General features: G+C 38.9%; 1 long non-coding RNA gene across 1 annotated transcript; it reads right to left on the bottom strand.

Annotated features, from left to right (window-relative positions):
• Positions 1 to 4,223: 4,223 nt before the first annotated feature.
• On the bottom strand, positions 4,224 to 7,464 carry LOC137166645 (uncharacterized). Its single transcript, XR_010923755.1, has 3 exons — positions 7,408 to 7,464; positions 6,642 to 6,773; positions 4,224 to 4,711 (listed from the first exon to the last, which is right to left on the bottom strand). It is a non-coding gene; the product is annotated as an uncharacterized lncRNA (long non-coding RNA).
• Between the last annotated feature and the right edge of the window lie 13,936 nt (positions 7,465 to 21,400).

The following is a 21,400-nucleotide window of genomic DNA, read 5'->3' as shown; positions in this document are numbered from 1 at the left end:
CTCAAACCTAAACCTTTCACAAACATATATTAAATTCATTTGGAATACCCTAGCCTGCAAAATAAGAGAGAGACTGTAATGGCCAAAGAGACAGAAAAAGTCAGCAGTATCCTTGGATTTGCATCTGTTAAGAGATTAAATAGGCTTTTGTAAAAATTAGATTTAGCTAAACATCAAAAGGGATTTGACTGAGGTATTCAAAATTATGAAGTATTTAGTGAAAACTTATCATTCCCTCTGTTTCATAAATGAATAAAAAAAAAGGTGAAAAGAACGGATAGATTTTTGTTCTATATACTTTGCAGAAATGGGTAGAAAATGTCACCAGTTTCATTTTATTATCAGCATGGAATGATGTTAAAAGTCTGGGTTAACAATTGTGAACTATGTCCAGGATTTTGTCAGGAACAGTTATCTAAAATTACATTTCATTTTCTTACTGCAGCAAAACTTCACTAGGAAAACCTCAACAGTTCTGTGTTTAGAAAACCACCATGGGGAAAGCTCCATGAAATCCAGTTACAATGGGTCACTTTGCTCAGAGTCACTCTGACATTCGTAACATCAACTAGGATGTTTATTAAAGGAGGAGGTGATTATAATACTGTATGTCATTTTTCTATAAAGAGCCATTATAAAATACTCGGCGCTGTTTACCTTACTACGCTCATTTGACATTTTAATAAGCACTGATAGTAAATGCAGACATGAAAACAATGGCAGCTGAACAATTGCTTGGGTCATCCTATCTATAGTTCATCTCATAGCCTTTCCTAGTTTTATTAATTGAGCTGAATAAAGCAGTATTGAGTATCGCATACCTCCAAAAAGATGAGAAAATAAATACAATACAACCCCTATCTGTATACATCGCTGCCAGGAGACTGACCATGTGAAGGATGGGTAGTTATAGGTATGCTGGATGTACATGGTTAAACAGGTGTGTGGACAAATATAATGGGGTGTATTGCTGATTGCATTATAGTAGCTCCTGGAAGCTCCACTGTGCTAGGCACTATACAATACACGTAGTAAGAGCAGTCCAGCCAAAGACGCTTACAATTTAAATAGGCAGGACTGAGAGATGAGGTGACTTGCCCAATGTCATGCAGCAAGTCACAGAAACAGCTGGGAATTAAACCCAGTCCGCCAAATCCCACTCTAGTGTTCTACCCACTTAAGACACTTCAGACCCCCCAGTAAATCAGAGAAAAGATTAACCTTGCTCCCAGGGAATCAGGCAGAGGTTCTACCTTAGCCTGGCAAACGTGCTTGGTGACAACGCCAGAGAGAGAGTGTTTAATCAAGACAGTTATTTAAAATGGCAAATGTAGCAGTTTGGGAGCTTCCCAAAGAAAGGAAGAAGCACTTCCTCTTTTTGTCCAGTCCAGGAATGAAACTGAAGCAGGAAATTCATATGACACCTGTCACGCTGTCTGGAGTGGCTCACAACCATGAGTGCTTACCTCAGGGCTGTCAAAAACAGGGCAGAAACCCCAAACTAGTGGTGTGTTCTATAATTAGATTTCACCAAGTCAATAACAAATATGAATTCCTGGATTACTACAACAATCTTACCATGGAGTCACAGACAGTCCCCTGGGACTCTCCAGTATATCTTGCCACCCAGACAAATTGGATGTAATGATAAATGATCACTTACACCAAAAATCACACCACATTCAGGTTGCTTCTAGTCCCAAGAGACCAGTCACTTATCCCAGAGATCATCTGGTACCCTAGATCTTACACCAAAGACCATGCCTGTAGCCAATCCTGTACCACATTATCTAAAGGTTTATTAACTAGGAAAAAGGAATAAGAGTTATTTACAGGTTAAAGCAAGCAAATAGATACACACAAGTGAGTTACCATCTAAACACTAAATACATTCTTATAAGATTAACACCGATCTTGAGCAAAACTAACATACAGGTGACCTGGTCTGGTCTCGTCTTCAGCTACAAGGCTGTCAGTTCTTAACTAATGACTGCAGCCTGGACAAGAACTGGCATCTGACCTGCCCATATCACAATATCCTCTATGCTTGGAGGGCAGAATGGATCATACTATGTACATGAGGCACTTTTGAAAGTGCGGTTGAAGCATAGCAGCCACTCTGCTCCAGCTACACGTTACACTACAATCACTGTTGTATAAGGGAAGAATAACTGCTATGATTGAAACTGGGCTATTGCATCCTGCCTAAACTGGATTTACATAGGAAAGCAGGATTAAGCACCTCTACATTCTTGCATAAACTCTATTTAGGGTATATAATTCTATAATAAAAATAAACTTTTCTTACAAACAAATAGTTGGTAATTCCAGCTAAAATAATTCAAGATACTTTTCATATTTAAAACCCTTACAAATTCATGGTTTTCACTTAGTAAGGGTTTGCTAAAATTTAGCCAAAATAGAACAAGATGCCAATACTCTTATGAACATTTGATATAATCATTATTTATTATTTGTATTGCCATTGAACCTCGGGATCCTAGTCATTGACCAGGACCCATTGTACTAGATGTTGCACAAACACAGAACAAAAGGATGGCCCCTGCCTGCAGGAGGCCCTAAAATTTAGTAACTTATTCTACAAGTCTGGAGTAAGATGTTACTCAGCATGAAAAATGAGATCAGAATCCGGTCCTATGAGCCCAAATGGAACTAATTTAAGTTGATTTACTTCAACGCTTCATATAACCGCTGAAGCACTGTAAAAAAAAATCTCATTACATGCAGGATAAAAAACAACTTAAAACAAGGTTAATAACTCCTGATTTTAAAAAATTGTAAAAGAAATAGGAAAATTTTGGATGATTTTTCTGTATAACTCTAAATAAACCTCAAAAGGAGATTTATCCAGTTTATTCATGTCAATTTTGTGTTTGTTTGTTTTGTTTTTTTAATCAATTTTCTCCCAACTTTGAGTTTCACTCAGAAGTATAGACAATTTTAAAAGAATTTGCTTGTTTAGTGAACTTTCATTTGAAAGATAAGGTAGTGTACAATATCTAAATGAGTTCTGTATCTTGTTAAACAAGCCTATTGTTTATCCCACTTTATTATTGAATATTCCATTTGATGTTACAGTTATTAAAGGGAGATAATAGAGGGACTCTCATAATACAAACCCATGAGATATCTTGTTATGTAATGGCACACTGAGATCTCTGTAGCATCTGATATGCTTCAGGAAACTAAGATCTTTGTAGACTTATTTTTTGTGTATCTTTGTAAACCAGTGAACATCAAACTACAGGCCTGAAAAAATACGTGTTTGAATTATTTAGAGGCTTGGAAACTCTTAAAGGCTGGGAGTGGGGATTGTGGGGGAACACCCACCCGAACAGGTTATACATTTAATATTCTTAGGGTTACTGGCAGCCATTGCTGTTTGCTGTATCCTTCAGGCTGTGCTAATCTGTGCTGCAGGAACCAGCCAGGACCTGAGCTGAATGAAGAATGGTGGGACACAAAGGATACGTCTGAGCACACACTCTTCAGGAGCTATGCCAAGCTGTCTTCCCCTGCAGCTCCCAAACTGGTGCCAGAAGCACAAAGCACTATTTAAAAAAAAAGGATACGTACATGAACACCTCATACGAACTTCTACCACAGAGGAAAAGGCAGTACCATCACTAAGCTGGCAGAGATGGCAATGGCCAAAATAGTGATGACTGTGGCAGTTGCAGTGATGGTCACAAGCGCACAGTCAGTGAAAGATTAATGCCATGGCTGTTAAAAACTCTGCTTAGTTTTAGCAAATCACGGGATCGACTGTTGAGCAAACCAATTAGCACCCTGCTAGCACTGCCTGGCATTAAGAAGCTTGTGATGGGCTGTGAAAAAGAAGAAAATTCACAGAATCTGCTGAGGAAGCCCTGATGGGGCTGGCAGAGTAAAGGGATGCTGGGAAGATCTCAATCCATTGGGAAGGGGAGCTTGATGTAGTAATAGGATGTAAAGAAGGAAGTGGTGACATGAAGGGATATAATTATGCGGAGGAAGAGGTTTTAGAAGACCATATTGTGGAACAAATAAAAGGAGTAATCAAAATCCAATGGTCCTATGCCTTGGAAAGGGGACAGCATGCCACAATGGTGCACGTGAGTTATTTTGGATTGGGAATAAAATTGTTCTGTAAGAGTTTATTGCAATGCAGATGCTGTGGAAAAAATGCAGTGTAATCAGTGCCTTGGGTTCTCTATTTCTTCCTCCTTTCTTTAATGGAATCACAGTGGGTCACCATTAAAACATTTTAATTGCTTTAGAAACTCAAAAGATATTGTTAAAAGCTTTCCAGACTAAGACTTTCTTCTTCGCTTGAATTTCAAAGAGATGAAGAGAGAAAAATAAATTAAATGCAGACAGAAATTTATATTCTTTAAAGAACCTTAAAATTAAATTGCATGCATCAGGTAGGGCACGAATGGGAGCTTTTGGCCGTTCATTCCTATTTAGGCTTTGTTTGTCCTTGTGGTGGTTATTGGGGTACTGGTGGCAGCTCTGGAAGGGCGGATAGTGGTGGCTGCAGCAGTTGGGATGGCAGCTGTCCTGATCTTGGTAGCTCTTGACATTATGGCTTGTGCAGTGCCTGCGGTGGTGGTGGTAGTACTGGTGGCCCCAGCTGTAGTGGGGTTAGTGGCTGTGATTGTGGCGGTGGTTGTGGCAATGGTATTGCCAGCTACACAGGTGATGGCATCTGGAGAAATTAAATGAAATTTTTATTTTTTAAATAGTAAACTTTAAGATGACATCATAACTTACAGGATCAGACAAACCTTTACAGAACACTGTCCTACTCTAGGAAGAATATTCATTCTTAGGGTATGGATGAGAGCATTATTTACATCTTGAGGAGATAGCCACTGTGTCAGAAGGCCTAGGTACCCCAAGTAGGTATCCATCAGAGATGCAAGGCACATACTCAGGGTGGCTAGCCCTGCCTGCTATTTGTGCCACTGTGGCTACGCTCTATTTTTTAGCATATCAACTCAATCAGCACTAGCACAGGTATGTCTCCTCAATCTGGGAATTACACACAAAATTAATCTTAAAACCAGTGAGCGAAAGAGAGATTGAGGAGGAAGGAAAGGGGGCTAATTCTGTCTTGTTTTGTTGGGGTTGACTTAAAAAAATCCATTTTTTATGGATGTTTTGAATATTGCTTAGAAGTGGGATGTATCTGGGTAGGTACTGAAATTGTACTTTTGCAATGGGTAATATTGTTTGTCTTGTTGTGTGTCCTGAAATTGCTAATTTAATCCTGATTTAACCAGAAGGAGTGAAACAACTCTGTATACTTGTAATTATTCTCTCTTTCACTTTAGTGTTTTAAAATAGAAATAATAAGATTCTTTCCAGGATTACATTAACATTCTTTTGCTGTTAAAAATTCTTCTAGATGAACGTGAAATAAAAAATACTTTATCATGAAGGTTTTTCCAAAACCATCTGATCAAAACTGATTAAATGAATTATTGAAAAGCTGAAACAAAAATGTTATTGTTCATGATAATGTTAAGGGGGGCACTTTCAAAAGCTCCCAACGAATGAATTGATCTTAAATGGGACTTGTATTCATAAACTCTACACACACTTTCAAAAATCTCCCCCTAAAATTCTTGAATGATTAAGAAACTGAGAAATATTTGGGTGTCCTTAAAACGTTTGTGTTGGGATTCATATGTTGAAGTTAGTGATTATCAAAACTGTAATTCCCAGAAAAAACCCACACAAATTGTCGAAGTTCTGTAGGAAACAAGTGCTTTTGTGATGCTCTTATTTTATATTCAGATTATATTCATTAATGGATTGCAAAGGGTTACTAGATGATCAATGAGTGTTATGAGCAGGTTACAGATATGAGTAGTATATATGTTTGTAAACACATCAATAGAAGTTTTTATGGATGGTTATAAACCATAGTCAAACAACATATTGACCTGTTGAACTCTATAGCAATCTATGAAAACTAATTTATTAAATCATCTGTTACACTTTTATTAACCTTTTCTAAATTATATATGCATGGAACAAACATTGACTGTAGTAATTAAGTTTTCCAGTTTAGTTACTGGTTCTTGAAACAAAGGAGTTCAGCTAACTGGTAACAGGAATTTTCCCCCTTAATTTTCTGGTGCTCAATAACCGTAGAAAAGATTCTATTAAGTACATTCAAAAGGTTATATTAAGATTCTATCACCATGTTTAAAAAACATACAGGAGAGTAAATAACTAGATATTTTTCTAAAGATATGCTATAATTGAAACAAAAGTTATGAACTTGATGGAGAAATTACTGGGTGATATTTTATGGGCTGTGTTATGGAGGAAGTCAGACTAGATGATCACGATGGTCTCTTCTGGCCCTAAACTTTATCAGTCTATGAAATGGAACATACTGTTTGCTTCTGAAACGCCGAAAAATATCAACAAAATAAAAAATTAAATAACCTTTAAATCTTTTAAAGGAAAAGCTTACGTCAAGTGGGAAATGAATTCACTGTTCTACTGTCAAAAGTGCTGCTATGCTAACCCCCAATGTCATCTGACCCAATGGTAGTGACAGAAAGAGCACACCTATGCTGATGTAGGCATCAAACTCACTGAGAATTGTCACACTCACATACATGTGGGAGGAAGGAAGGCACAACACCAAAGCAACACAATTCCTGTGCTCAGTGTTGATAGCATAACGGGTGCACACATGCAGGCTCCCTGACTCCAGGATGTCACAGTCCTTGCTAATTTTAGACACATTACTGAAAGAAAAAAGAAAAAAGAAATACCATGAAAAGAATGTTTCCTGTGTACCTAAAACACATTCAGTGACAGGTCTCTTTGCATTCTATGCTAGACAACAGTGTGTTCTGTGACACTGGCTTGTGAGAGGTGACATTGGTTTCCAGTGTCAGCTAATATAATGTTCAGTATTTATAGTATAAATGCTAAGTGATGCTGAGTTTGTTGTATGCAATGAAATATGATGTGTTTTGTGCAAGAAGATGTTGTTTGTGTGAGATCACATTGGTTTCTGAGTTGCATTCTGTGTGAGGTTTCAAGTCTTTTCTGCCCTGTTCAAATCTACTGAGAGCAAGCTCCATGCTAGGTTACCTAATGTTTTACTACACATTGTATTCCATTTCAGGAGATTTGGGGATTGCTACCTCGTGATGTGTTCTCTCTGGAGTCACCCTTTTTTCAGTCCGTTGATGTCAGGGGACATTGCACTACATATGGAGTAGCTCTGTATTCCACGTGAGGCATTGATGTGTTGTGTGTGTGTGTGATTACATTGCCTGCATAGTTGTATTACGTAAAACACCAGAATATCTTAAGTAGAACAAGATGCATTTTAGTTCAAATTGGGAGTTTAAAATTGGAACACAATCTTACCAGGCCTGAGGGCCCTAAATGTTTCAGGAAGCCAGGAGATAAGAAACCACAAGGATCTATTAATATAAAGAGAAAAGTAGTTTAGATTTAAGATATGGCACTAACTAAAGCTAGTCAAACCTTTTGTGAATACCCTTTTGTGAAAACTGAATTGTTTTGCAGAAATGTATCGGTTTAAAGGAAAATTAATCGGGAAGGTTTCCCAGATCCAAAGAGGCATTTCTGGTCAAACCAAATGTGAGACAACTCGGTGGTTAGCGAGCTGACCTGGTATTTCAGAATTAAATCCCTGCTCTGCCTGATTCAGAGCACAGTTTGTCACCCCAGATCACAAACACTCTTTCACACTTAGATTTTTCCTTCTCAGTGCCCCACAAGTGAGGCAGGGGTCTCTTTCTCTCACCAGCAAAGGAAGAGTAGGTGGACTGGGGAAAATAGGGGTGACTGTTGGGTTGGGAGAGCAGAGTACTGAAGGGAGTCAGGGTAGTTTGGGTGGGGGAGCAGTAGAAGCCTGAATCCCTGGGGATTGTTTGGGGGACGTATCAAGGGGCAGACTCAGTTGCTCCATCACTGCTCCCTATTTCCCGTTTGAACCTCCAGACCACCCCAGCCTGTTTCCCCTTGAGCTCTGTCCCAGCTGGTTCCCCCCTGAACCAGTTCTACCTCAGCCTGTCCATCCTTCAGCTCCTTCCCCTATTTCTCTCCCCCACCAATTCTGGTGGCAAGACCCTGAGGTAGCTGACTGCTGCTACCTCTTATTCCCTGGGGTGACATCACACTGGCTGAGCCCCAGCACGATTAGCTCTGAAAGCAGAGGAGGAGAGAGAGTCTTCTAACTCTCCATGCAAATACCACTGTGGTCCAGGTGGCTGGGGGGCGGGGAGGAGGGTCCTTGCAAAGGAAACCCTGCTGAGTCCCTGTTGCCCTGATGGATGCAAGAAATAATCTCAGTTGTAGCAGGAACAGAGAATCCCTTCCAATGATTTGCATTTTCCTATTTTCAACATTGTAAATAAGCCAGATAAGAGTTTCATGCCCCAGCACCAGGACATTGTGCAGGCCATCCCAGTGTAGCATGGCCAGCCCCATGTGTTCAAAAATCATGGGTCAGCATCTCGCTCCCCCCATAAGATTTTTTTTTTTAAACAATTGAGTGCTTTCTATTCTGATTTCTGAGCCTTTTACACTCACGTCATATTTTCAAACTTTTCTCCACAACCAGGAGAGCTAGAAACTTACTTTAACATAAATAAATAAATAAATAAAAGCTTAATGTTCTCATGCACACTCTTACCTGCAGCAACTAGGACTTTAAGAGAAACACCACGTACCACAAAGGGTGTGATAAAGTCACAACATTTGGCAGCACTGCCAATGTCTCCAGGCAAAATGCCCGAGACAGAGGCACTTCCAGTTTATCCTTACTTAAATTTTTTTTTTTTTTTAAATACAGGTAACCTTATAGGTACAAAGTTAAACACCTGAATTCACCTACTAGTAGTTGAAGGTGGAGAAGCCTGACTTGGATAAACATCTACCAATTCAAATGTTTGTCAGAACCTTGCTCACAACTTTTTAACCTGTTGGGGTCTCCTCTGTCCTGTGCAAGACCTTACAAGGTCTTTGAGTTGGGAATTTGCCATGCATATCTCTTCTTCCTTATTGGTGGGGGCAATGAAGCCTTCTCCCACCCCATTTTGTGGTAGTAAATCTCAGTGAGGTACATGGCTCTCTTCCCTCACTGGTGATAACATCCTAACAGGGAAACTGCAAGTCTCATCTACCTTTGCCGTGGGAGTCACCTTTAGAGGGAGACAGATTAGATGGAAACTCTTTCCCTCCCATCTCAAGATGCAGCTGACTTGGTGGTAGGAGCCAGCAGCATCCTTACTGCTCCTTTCCAAACAGAATTGGTGGCAAGCCCAAATTTTCAACACTAGGCATCCCAATAGTTACACACACCTCATACAAAGCATTTCAATTCTCCCGCTTTAGTATTTCTTGGGTTATGAAACAAGGCTGCCAAACCCCTGGGTCTGAGCTTGAGTGGCTAGCCAGTGCCTCTGCCCATGCTGCAACATCCACTATTTTTAGTGCATTAGCTTGAGCAGAGTTAGTGCATGTCTCTCTAGGTGGGCTGGGAGGCACGTTCTCAGCTGCAGAGTAGACATATCCTTGAAGAACCAGGGAGGCACTTAAAAAGGATGAATGACGTGCTCACATATATATTAAAATGGTTAATATATAATCAAGGAATGTAAACAGAATACGTCAGCACAAGCTGTTTAGTCTCACCTCCTCTGGCTGCCTCTTTTCATCTCTCATACATTCTCGGCAACCAGCAGTTGTTGCTATCCTAATTGTGACATCACAGTAAGAGTTCATCATGGGGAGGCTTGCAACAATGAGAAGGAAAAGGCAAGTGAGAGTAATTTAAAATATGACTAAATGAATATGCTTTACACTCTTATTCATGGCATATGCAGCACATATTTTTCCAAAACCATACTGAATTTTTGACTTTTTATGGGCCTGATTTGGAAAAGGGATTAGAAATTTTGCACCCAGAAATAACTACAGCGGCAATTCCATTTCAAATCTTTACCCTCACAGACCACCAGGGTGTAGGGAAGCTAGGAGAGGATGTTTAGGCGGCAGTTCAAGGACAAAAGATTACCATGTTCCACAAGTCATTGATAGACCAGTCTATGTGTTAGACAGTATTTTTACACAGGGTCATCCAAATCCAAATCCAAACAGGTTTAATTGGTAGGGACCATAATAGCTTCTATACTTTGATAGGAGAGGTGTAACCTGTTTTGTGCCAAGAAGACAAAAACTAGCCACTAGTATGTAATAATTGACCCTTCATCCTTCCAACAGATATATTATATTATATAGTATATATTAAAAAAATAGTCACTTTTTAACCTAACTTTACGCATACATTCAAATATAATAAAAAACTATTAATATCTAGCTCTTACACATCACTTTTCAGAAGCAGATTTCAAAGCATTATCCCCACTTTACATAGGGGGAAACTGAGGTATTGAGCAGTGCAGTGAGTTGCTCAAGATCACCAGCAGAGCCAGGATTTGAACCCAGCTCTCTGGAGGCCTAGTCCAGTGCTCAGTCTTCTAGACCACACTGCCCCATAGCCTGTTTTGTTACCAATTCCTGCTTGGGGCCTTCTAAGCACCAGTGAAATGTTAAACAACAAAAACAGCTCAAGAATGGTGTTGTCATTTGGTTAATGAAAGGTCAAGGGGGTCTTTGAGGGTCCAAGGGGCCCCCGGTGCCCAGGTTAATCTGGGATAGGAGGAGATATATATCCCCCACCCCTACATTGTGGTATGCATACACCATTGTTTTCTTTTCTTCCTTTATAAAACAGGAATCCACTGGGCAGCTCTACAAGGGTTACCACTGTCCTAAGGTTGTAGGAACTTCAACAGCCCCTGCTTAGGAAGAGAGGGAGTCCAAGCTCCATGGGGGGGGGGAAGCAGAGTAGGGATAGACTCCTTTTTTCAGTGCTCAGTGAGAGTGCTGAACACACTATAAATACCTAGATACATGGACAGATTGACATGAAGTTTCTTTTCCCCAGTGACTTCACACCTGGGGAGATCATGTTTAAAGTTTCTTTGTAACTAAGAACTGTAAGTTTTGATACACAATGGCTTCTACCCCACACCAGGGCACCTGATGCTGCATTACTAACATCAATAGAGTTTTGCCACTGAGTTCAGAGGTGCAAGATCTTGCCCCAGCTCTAGATTACTTAGTCTCGTGTGCAGTGAATATATATGACCTTCCAAGACATGTGCCTGTTGTACGACTACGGCTATTAGTCCCACAAATTGGCCAAGTATAGCTATTTTATAACTAGTACCCATTTTAAGAGCAATAACTAAGAAATTGTCAGAGTGGAAGGATAGATGCTTGATATCACAATTCTTAGTCATATCCCACAGGGTGAGGGAGTGGGACGTCAGGCACTCTTTCAAAATGAAGGGTTTTTTCATCTCAAAGCAAATATTTTATAACTATTCTTTCATCTATTAAAAGCATAGTCCATCAAATCACATGCTGTGTTCCATTCACTGATTAACTACTGCCTTATGTTTCCCCAACTTCATCTTATAAATGTAAGGCTTCTTCTTATACATCTGTAGTAAGTCTAATTTAGAAAGGCATTGCTCTAAAGCCTGAAAGGACAGACATATGTAACAGCATAGAAGGGGAGTGCTGCAGGAAGTTGTCAAATAGTAAAAACAAGATTCCCTTATTCCTCCCCCCCCAAAAAAAAAAAAAAAAAAAAAAAAAGGTAAATCAATGTAGAAACTTCCCCCTGGATTGAACAAAGGCTGAAATAATATTTAGGGGGTAAGTCCAAAAGGAAATTTCCAGGAAAGATTGACAAGAAGAATCTAAAAGGTACATGCTACATGTAAGTACAATGTACAAAATAGAATTTACAGAGTACAATAATGAAGCATCATGTACTGAATAAACCTTTATGCCCAAATGGCATATATGCAGCCAGCAACTAAAATCCTAGTTGATAGCTTTTGAGGTTTGTTGCACAATGACGAGTGTCATTTGTTGATGGAACTGAGAAAAGATTAAGCAGAGATTTCCAGGGTCAATTTATTTCCCATCCATTCAGATTTACTATAATTTCAAAAGCTTTCGTTTCAGACATACAAAGTCACACACGGACGACTAAGCTTTAAATATGGTAAGGGATTACACAAAGCAATATCCTGTTGCCATTGCTGTATCCAGGTCTTTATTTAGAATGTTTTTGTGCTCCCAGTGAAAACTGTAGGATCAAGAATGGCATTTTTGTATACCCAATTCTCCCATAAATTGAATGAATCTGATCAATTTAAAAAGGAAATTCTGCTACTTAAAAAGCTTCTTCATGAACATTTTGTTTTACAGCTAAGTAGTCCAGATAAATCACACATCATCAACTTTTTACACACTAAACTTCAAGAGATTCATAGACATTTCAATCATTTTTATTTCATTTAATTTTAGTATCAAAGGTGTTCTGAAACACACCTATATAAAGTTTACACATGTATGTGTGTGCAGTCAAGTCAGGTAATCAGCCAGCTAAGATTCAATTTATGTGCAAATGAGAGGGTTCCACTCCTCATATATAAATGAGAACGTTTTAGAAGACCTTTGAAAAATTTAGCCAGAGAGAGTCTGTTAATTCTGCTTTTGTGAAGAATATGTGCCTTGCTGGAATTGTAAACAAGTTATATAACGTAAATGACCTCACTGAAGTCATTTGCATTGTTTTTTTGTAGCTGTGTTGGTCCCAGGATATTAGAAAAACCAGATGGATGAGGTCCAATAAAAGAAACTACCTCAACCACCTGGTATCACATTGAAGTTCAGTAGCTGTTCCCTTTTTTTGTTTGTTTTCATATTCTGGATAATCAAGCGTGGTAGTTACATCTACACCATTATTCCTCTGTACTGCACCTTTAAATTTCCTTCGGTGTTTGCAGGAGCAGTTGTCATTTTCTGACACAGAACTGATATAACATGAAAAGACAAATGCTGTGCTGTCTCATAAAGATCTTTGTTACGTTTCATTATTAAAAAATTCAGATTGAACCTACATGCTTGGCCATTGTGTATAGAAAATCATAACAGGTTAAAACGTTCTTAAGTATTATAAATACCATATGCAGAACTCCCAAGTAGGTAATCCACCTCCCTGAGAGGCGGTTGCTATGTTAATGAGAGAAGCCCTCTGATCAACATAGTGCTGTCTGCACTGGGAGTTAGGTCAATATAACTGTGTCACTCAAGGGTGTGGATTGTCCACACCTCTGAGCGAGATAGTTATACTGACATACGTTGTTAGTGTAGACCAAGCCCCTGTTTCACATCCACTGCATGTTATTTTGTCTTCCAAACTACTTTTCTTCCAAGAGAACAATTTTTATTCCCAACAAACATATGTGGGAGTGCAATCAGCTATCTATGCTAAGGCAGGCACGCTTTACAGATTTAGTACTGAAGCATATTCCCATGATCCATATATCGTTTTATAACTTATCTGCTATGAGTAATTTTGATTCAAGGTTCCTCTTGTATTGAGGGATGAATCATACACCATACAATAAAGTGAAAACTGTTAGCTACCTCTCAGGTCTCTACCATTTATTTTTCCTTCATTACATTTTAATAGTAAACCACCACTATGGCTAAATACATGGGTTTAAAATTAGACAGCTATATGCACATATATTGTATTTACACACTCACAGACATATGGATGTAATTAATCCCCTTATGAATTAGGAAATAACCTGGGATCGCTACTTCTTTTGAGACAAATTCCTAACCAGGAATCAGTTTGCATTAGTGTTCCCTTTCATTGCTTGCAGTGAGATGTGCTGCTCTAAAAAGCCTCTCTGAATCAGACTAAGACCTTGACCCTGCTCCCATTTCTTTCTTTCTTTTTTTTTAAATTAAAGATACAGAAAAGGAGAAAACAATTATACCATTTGAAATGTAAAATATTAAGAATGGCTTTCATTTTAACAATATTTCTTATTGCCCTTGTCTTTAGCTGTAATATATTTTTAAATCAGGAAACCCTTGTTTGACAGTCTTTTAGATGGTATTAAAGAGCATAATAACTGGGGGGAAGGGACAATTCACCAGTGCAGGCTCAGCTGCTCATTCTTTGTTCCTCATTTCCGGTGTGGGGAGCAGGCCTCTTGTCTCTGAGGAGATGAAATAAGGGTAGGACACTGGACTGTAATGTTCCATCCATCCCCATATCTGGCCACACGGTGACATACAGCTCAGCAACTGTTCTTGGACAGATATCTCTCTTACACAACTGAGAGCTATTTTTCAGGAGGCCATACAAATGCTGGTGCTCAGGCAGATGATTAGCTACTTTGACAAGGATCTGTGGGCACTGAACAATAGCCTAATGGCCCCTATATTGTATGGCTAGCAAACTCCCAAGCAACTCCCACCAGCCCAGCCCAGCACTCAGGCAACCCATACTCTTTTGAAATCACCATAGTTCTATTCTACATGAAACACTGAACATGCCCTGGAAATGAGAGTGAATACTTAAGGTTAGGGTATTTTGGCAAATTCTGAAAAACCCATTTGTTGTGAGACGAGTTCACATATATTTCAGTGCTGCGATGTATTTAACTTAGCTCCTATGTGACTGCTAGAAGATTGCTGAAAAATAAACAAATTTAATAGTGACACTTACTTTTGTCGACTTCCATCGGGGGAGTGCTTTGTTCGCAGACATTACATTTATGAAAGCACTTTCAGACAATTTAACCTTTATCTAAATAGCTGGGGAATTAAGTATTCTTCTGAAAAACTGAAGTAACTTCTTTTTAATTGCTTCTTTAGACACTACCCCTTTGGTTACAGCCACCCCGGTGGAGAGAACCTATTATCTCAATTCACAAAGATTATTAATAATGAGAAAAGTTTCACAATATGGATGATATGATTTTATTGGCACAGGAAAAACATTGGTATTGTTAAATGTATACAGAATCATCAACAATGAATTTGCATATGCTGGAAAAGCAGAAACGTGACAACATTCAATGGGATAGTGAGTTCTGAAGTTTTTGTGGACAAACTTCATGCTCCAGTTTTCCCATCTGTAAAATGGGAAATGATACTTCCCAACCTCATTGGGATAATACACTTATCTCACTGCTCCTTTCATTCCACCACCGAGGGTAGTTTCCATCGCCACTTCTCCCACAGCCACTTTTGTTTCTTCTTCCACTATGTCCCTTAGGCAAAGAATGGCCTCCTCAAAGCATAATTCTCATAAGCATTATTCTCTTCTTAAGATCCACATTTACTGTGACATCCTCAAATGCTGCCCAGTGATAATGGCTAGACAGGTGGTCTGTTAGTGATTCATTAACATCTCTTACTCACTCATCTTATTTAAAACAACAAACAAGCAACAATACTATGAAGCTTCCAGCTGTTTTCCTGTTACTGTCACTCCTGTCTCGCCCTGTCCCTGAAGGGGGTCTAATCATCTTGTCAGGTCTTGTACTCATTTCGCTGGTAAGCTCTTTGAGCCAGGGATTGCGATCACCCAGCACAAAGAGGCAACAATCCTGATGGGGACCTCCGGTACTCTAATACGAATAAACAACAGTATTTGATAAGCACTATAAATGGCACAAGTTCAAGAAATTCAAACATAAGGGGGAAACTCTTATCTGGAGTAAATGTTCATAGCTCTATTGACTTCAAGGGAGCTAAGACAATTTGCATCAGCTGAGTATCTGTCCCAAGATGTTCAGAGTAACTTTAGCTACTTCCTTGCACATATGCTTTATTAGAAAGAGTCTGATTATATGATCCCACAATAAATTGCATTTCAGATTACGGGAATTGGTGCAATTCCAGTTCATCCTATTGTATCAGTTCCAACCCACTGCTGAAGAATAGACCCAGCTGTAAAGCATACACAGAGGAGGCATTCATATGATTGCTACAGGTGCTGATCTTTATTTGTGATACACAGCAATGTATTATTTTGCATGAGATTTTTTTAAATATATTTTTAAAAATCAACTCTCTTTTGATCTCTTTCCACTGTTGGGCTGTGGATTTACAGTAGCTTTCACAGGTATTAATGAAAATAAAGGCCTTTCCCCTTTCTAAAATGAATGATAAAGCACTTTAATTCACATTCACAAGGATGGCACCTACACTGGTAAGAAATGTCGACAAACCTCAGAGTCTTCTGGCACAGAATGTAGGGAAGAGTTAACATAGCCACAGAGGTTCTTTCTGTGTTATGAGCCACTAAGAATGTGAGACTTCCTAGGCTGCTAGTTTACAAAAAGATAAATATTTGCAAGATAGTTGTAGCCATGGACAATAATAGGCAGTGATAAATTCTCAGGTAGACAATTGCTTGAGGTGCTTTATAGCATTTTGGGGATGACTCCACTGTATATAGCACTAACTGAAATTTACACATACAATTAAAAAGAGAACTTTTCACCTTCTCTCTCAGATTTTTTAATTTATTTGATTCATTGCCAAGAAAATTGAGTTAAACACATTGCCAATCATGGGAATGTTTCAAATAAAAAAGTTTTTGAGTTGGATCTGGCTTCAACACTGCACACAAATGATAAAGAATTTAGTAAGGTATATGTGCTATACATGAGGACGGAGGGAAATAACCTCTGTAGCCATTGTGAAGCATGAGAGGAAGCACACACCCTCTTACAGAATAGACCTTTAGATATTACTCCGTGATACATGGAAACCATCAAACATATTCCTACTTACTGGAAGATGGATGGAAAAGGCGATCTTTTCTTTTTAATTTTGCAAAAACTTATAGGCACCAAAGCCAAACAGAATAGCTTGGATCCATGCTCCTTCTGGCATGAACCACCAAAGCCTGGGGTTGGGAGGGTGAGTTTGAATAAGAAGTTCCAAGTTCAGATCATGTCTGGACTTACTGGCCAAAATTCAGAGGAAACATAATGAAAGTTTAAGCGGGTGTCCTTCAAAAGTTGCCTTTTAATTTACTCCTGCAGTATGTAAGTTGGACCAGTTTACACTAATTTATACCAGCATCCCAACCTATAAATTGCACCACCATTTAAGTCATCTCTGAATTTGGCTTCTGCAAGCCCGTCTGATTGGAAGAGCATATCTCTTCATAATCAGGGAACAGAAACTTTATGATATGACTTAGGTTACCAATCAGTTTGAATTTCAAAATGAGTGTGTCACAAATCCCTAGAATAAGTACAGGCAGCATGCTGTTAATAGTCTATCAGAAAGTCAGGTGAAATTAAAAACCATAAGTAAATGTGGTATAAACAAATAATTAATAAACCTGAAGAAATCACAATCTGTTTATGAATATTGTGAGCAGAAAAAGCAGTTACATTAGTTGAGTGAGTTATTTGCTGTGAATTATTAAATTATCTCTAAAACTGATTTGATATGGAGGTCACAGATGGCTAATATGCAGCACCAGCATATTCTTGTACAGTCATTTTTCTAACAGTTTTATTGAAGGAGAAATCAAAGGGAGTCTTTTTGTATACTTCTTTGTGTGCTTCATTATGATTTACCAGTATAATCTTTTTGATTATTTCGCTAGGAGTTCAGTACAGAAAACACTCAGGAGAGGCATATTAAAGAGGTTAAATATTCTGAGATATCCATCAGTTACACCAAGAAGCTAAAAAGAACAAGGAAATAAAAAATGACTTTCCAGCATAAATGAAGGGTTCATAGCAGTGCAATGATCATCATTTCATTTCTGTAGCTATACAGGGACATATCTCCTGCACTGGATCTATTACAAGTAAAATTGATTCCCCCACTCCCATGCTAGCAGTAGATTAAAATACATTCATCAGCATCAAGAGCAAAAATGCTATACAAAAATGAGGTGGTTTACGATTGCAGAAGAAAATGGTAAATTGAAATTTGAAACAAAGGAATCCAAAAATTATAAAGGATTGTGGCAGACTGAAATTGTATGTTATCTTTTATCATTTTTAACCAGGGATTTGCTCACACTGTAACCAGGTCTAGGTAGGGAACAAAGGGCCAAATCCTGATCCTGGGGAAGTTCATGACAAAAGTTCATGGATTTGAGAAAAGTTTAATTTCAATCTCCAGCCTGATTTCTTCAAAGACTTTAAAGTCTTCCCTGTTTTCTGTCTCTACACAGAAACACCTTCCTCCACTCCTAACTGGCAGGAAAATTGTGCCCTCTCCTCACAGAAGACAACCTGGCCACAATGCTCCAGGCCTTTGTAATCTCAAGACTGAACTAGTCTAGTGGGTGCTCTCTAGTATCCGTGCTACAGCCAGGATGGAAGAATTTGAGAATATACTCAAATGTGGACACAGCCACTGTACTCTGTGTCTTAATTCTTTTGTGGATGGCCTGTCACTCATGGAACATTAAGTAGTAGCTTAGGCCTTATTACCAATGGGTTGGCCTATCCTCCTTCCTTAGCTGGTAGGAACTTAATTTGGCCCCCTTGTGCATATGCTTTATGATACAGTCTTTAACTACATTATCTCAATATTTTTTTGTACAGAACTCCTGCAACATTCAGTGCAAGAGTGGGACCCTTGCCTCTTCCGTGCACAGGATGGCAATCATCAGGATTGTATAAAAAAGGAGGCTATTGTCTGTAGGATCCCCTGACTATAAAAGTCTGGCATTCTCCATCTTCTGAGTGCTGAAATGTGCAAGCTTAATGTTCTTTTAACTTGGGGGGAGGGGTACAAAGGTGGTGATAAAATTCACACATGATCTCACTCTTTCACTTATTTTAAAGTCATATTTTCAAGCTCAAGATCTGTGCACCTTTTTGTACATTTATGATAAGTATTTCTAAAGGACCTAATGCCATTATATTTGGAGCATATATGTTCGTGTATGTGCTTTTTCCACACACAAATACCTCGATTGTGCATTCAAATCAGGCATTTGCACATACAAAGGCTTTTAAATCCAATTTCTATATTAAAATGCCTGATGCGTGCATCCAATTGCATCATTTGCATAGAGGCATTGAGGCACCTGCACTACAGCTCCCATGAGGTATTGCATGCAGCAGCTCACATGGCTGCTGTTCAAAGTTGAACTGGATCACAATGTTTTACATTTCGGAATTGAAATTTTTCAGAACTTTCCGTTGTACAAACATTTTTTTTTAATTTTTCTTTCACATTTGGGATGAAAATGAATGTTAAAATATTGGAATTTCCCATAGGATGGAAATGCCAATTTTCAACCAGCATAACAGGTTACATCAGGACCTTCTCTGCACTTCTGCGCTTTTGCCACTGCTATCATCATAGAACTGCATCAGTGGTAGAAAATAGTAAGAAATTTTAGGAAAAAAGGTTATGTAGACAGGACCAGAGGGTTCATTATGTTGTACTGGGGACTGTACCTTCCAGGCCTAAGCTTCAGAGAGAGAGTCTGAAGGGAGTGTGGTGAAACTCTTGTTGTTATGCATAGCCAGTTTGGAACAGGATACATAATAAAGCAGAGCACTTAAACAGTGTGATCACTGAACACTACACATTGTGTTCTTGCATATTAGACAGCTACCTAATAAATTACACACATACTGAAACACAGTTGGCATGTCTAATGAAGAGCAAATACTAGCAGCACTATTACCAGTGGAGCAGTACTGGAGTGCTTACAACACTGAATATTGTTTATATGATTGGAATTTGTTTTATGATGGGCTCTGTTGTCTTCACCAAGGTGCCTTTAACTGTCCAAAAGATACTGAGAAATTACAAATGCATAAGGAGTGTTAAGAAAAAGGGAACATTAGTTCTGATTGCATTGTAAGTTCTATCAAGGCTACTGTTTGCCTTGCCACTTTAAATTTGTTATTCATGGCAGTATCACTCGGAGCCAGCTTGCTTACAGTAGGTGTGATGTGACACTAAATAACATAGATATCAGAGTAGCTTTCAGTCTAAGCCCCAAATTCCCTGTGTGAACAGTGATAACCCTGCTTAGAAACAATATTCTAAACTATGTGTCTCATGGTCAAAGGACAAGACTTGACAAATGTTCATTTCTATATGAGTGGGAGCAGAGGTGAAGGGAGGGGAAAGATAGAAACAATAAAGTAATTCTATTAACAGAAATCAAAAGCCATAACCATGGTAACTGCTCAAGAGTTACAGATTCGATGACTGCCCAGCAAAGTGCTACCCATATGTCTCTGTGAATGTGTATTCTGACATTATGTTCAAATTCATTATGACAACACAAGTAGACAAGACAGATAGCTACCTGGACACTTATTTACCTTTCAGATGAACATGTTACCCCTTCTGCTTAATCTGTCCCAACTTGTATTTAGCTCAGACACCCTGCTACCTTCCCTAGACCTGAACAAGACCTCTGTGAAACTCAAAAGCTTGTACTTTTCACAAACCGAAGTTGGTCCAATAAAAAAGATCTCATCTATCTTGTCTCACTACACTGAGAAATGGAGAATGGTAGCTATGTCTCCCCAACACACTGATAAACAGCATTTAAAATAAAATACACGGTCTTAATCCAAAGCACCTACATTTCTTAACTGAGTATTGATGCCAGGCAATTACACTAGTAATAGAAGTATAATCAGAAATTGACACCACTTTGAACACACTGGGTGTTTAGTTTTCCTATATGATGCACAGTCCTCAAATTATTTTTTTCTGGTCTGAAAAAGGCCTTTCCCTAAGCAATCAAAATACTTCAAGTCTTTATGCTGGACTAAAAAGATAGGATGAAAATGTGTAAGGGATATAACACACTTTCTTCAGGGCATAAGCAAACATGAAAATAGGAAAAAGCTCCCCTGTGGGCAGGTTATTCTATTTCAGCATCTAGTGCTGGCCACTGCTGGAAGCAGAATATGTGAGCTGGTGAATCACTGGCCCGATCCACTATGGCAATTCCTATGTTCCTATGGAAAACACTGCAGTTTATGTAGCACACAGTGTTAAAGTTTGTATGCTGCATTTCTTCCTACAGAAGTGGTGTTTCTGTGTTCTTCTTTCACTTTTAATTTTGTATTACAGCAGCGTTTAGGAACCTAGTCATGGACCAGTAATCCCATTGTGCTAGGCTCTGTACAAACACAAAGTTGTAGACAGCCCCTGCCGCAAAGAGCTTACAAAAAACCGACACAGGAGAGCGCAAGGAAATAATGAGGTGATATTGGTCAGCACTATAGGCTGTGGTTTCAGCACACCAGCTGACTAACCATTGTCAAGTCGGTATAAACAACCAGCAAGACTTTTGAGGATGGATTTGAAGGAAGACAGAGATGACTTTGTGGACATTTTTTAATAGCAACATGGGAGAGAGCATGATGGTGCTTGTTTGAAAGTTCAGACTATTTTACTCAGCCTGCAACATATAAGAAAC

This window comes from Emydura macquarii, unplaced genomic scaffold (genome assembly GCF_026122565.2).
Source record: "Emydura macquarii macquarii isolate MOO-44397 ecotype Brisbane River unplaced genomic scaffold, CSIRO-AGI_Emac_v2 contig_2897, whole genome shotgun sequence".
Taxonomy (NCBI): domain Eukaryota; kingdom Metazoa; phylum Chordata; order Testudines; family Chelidae; genus Emydura; species Emydura macquarii.
The sequence above is the reverse complement of the archived record's forward strand: the minus strand, read 5'-3'. Positions and strand labels throughout refer to the sequence as shown.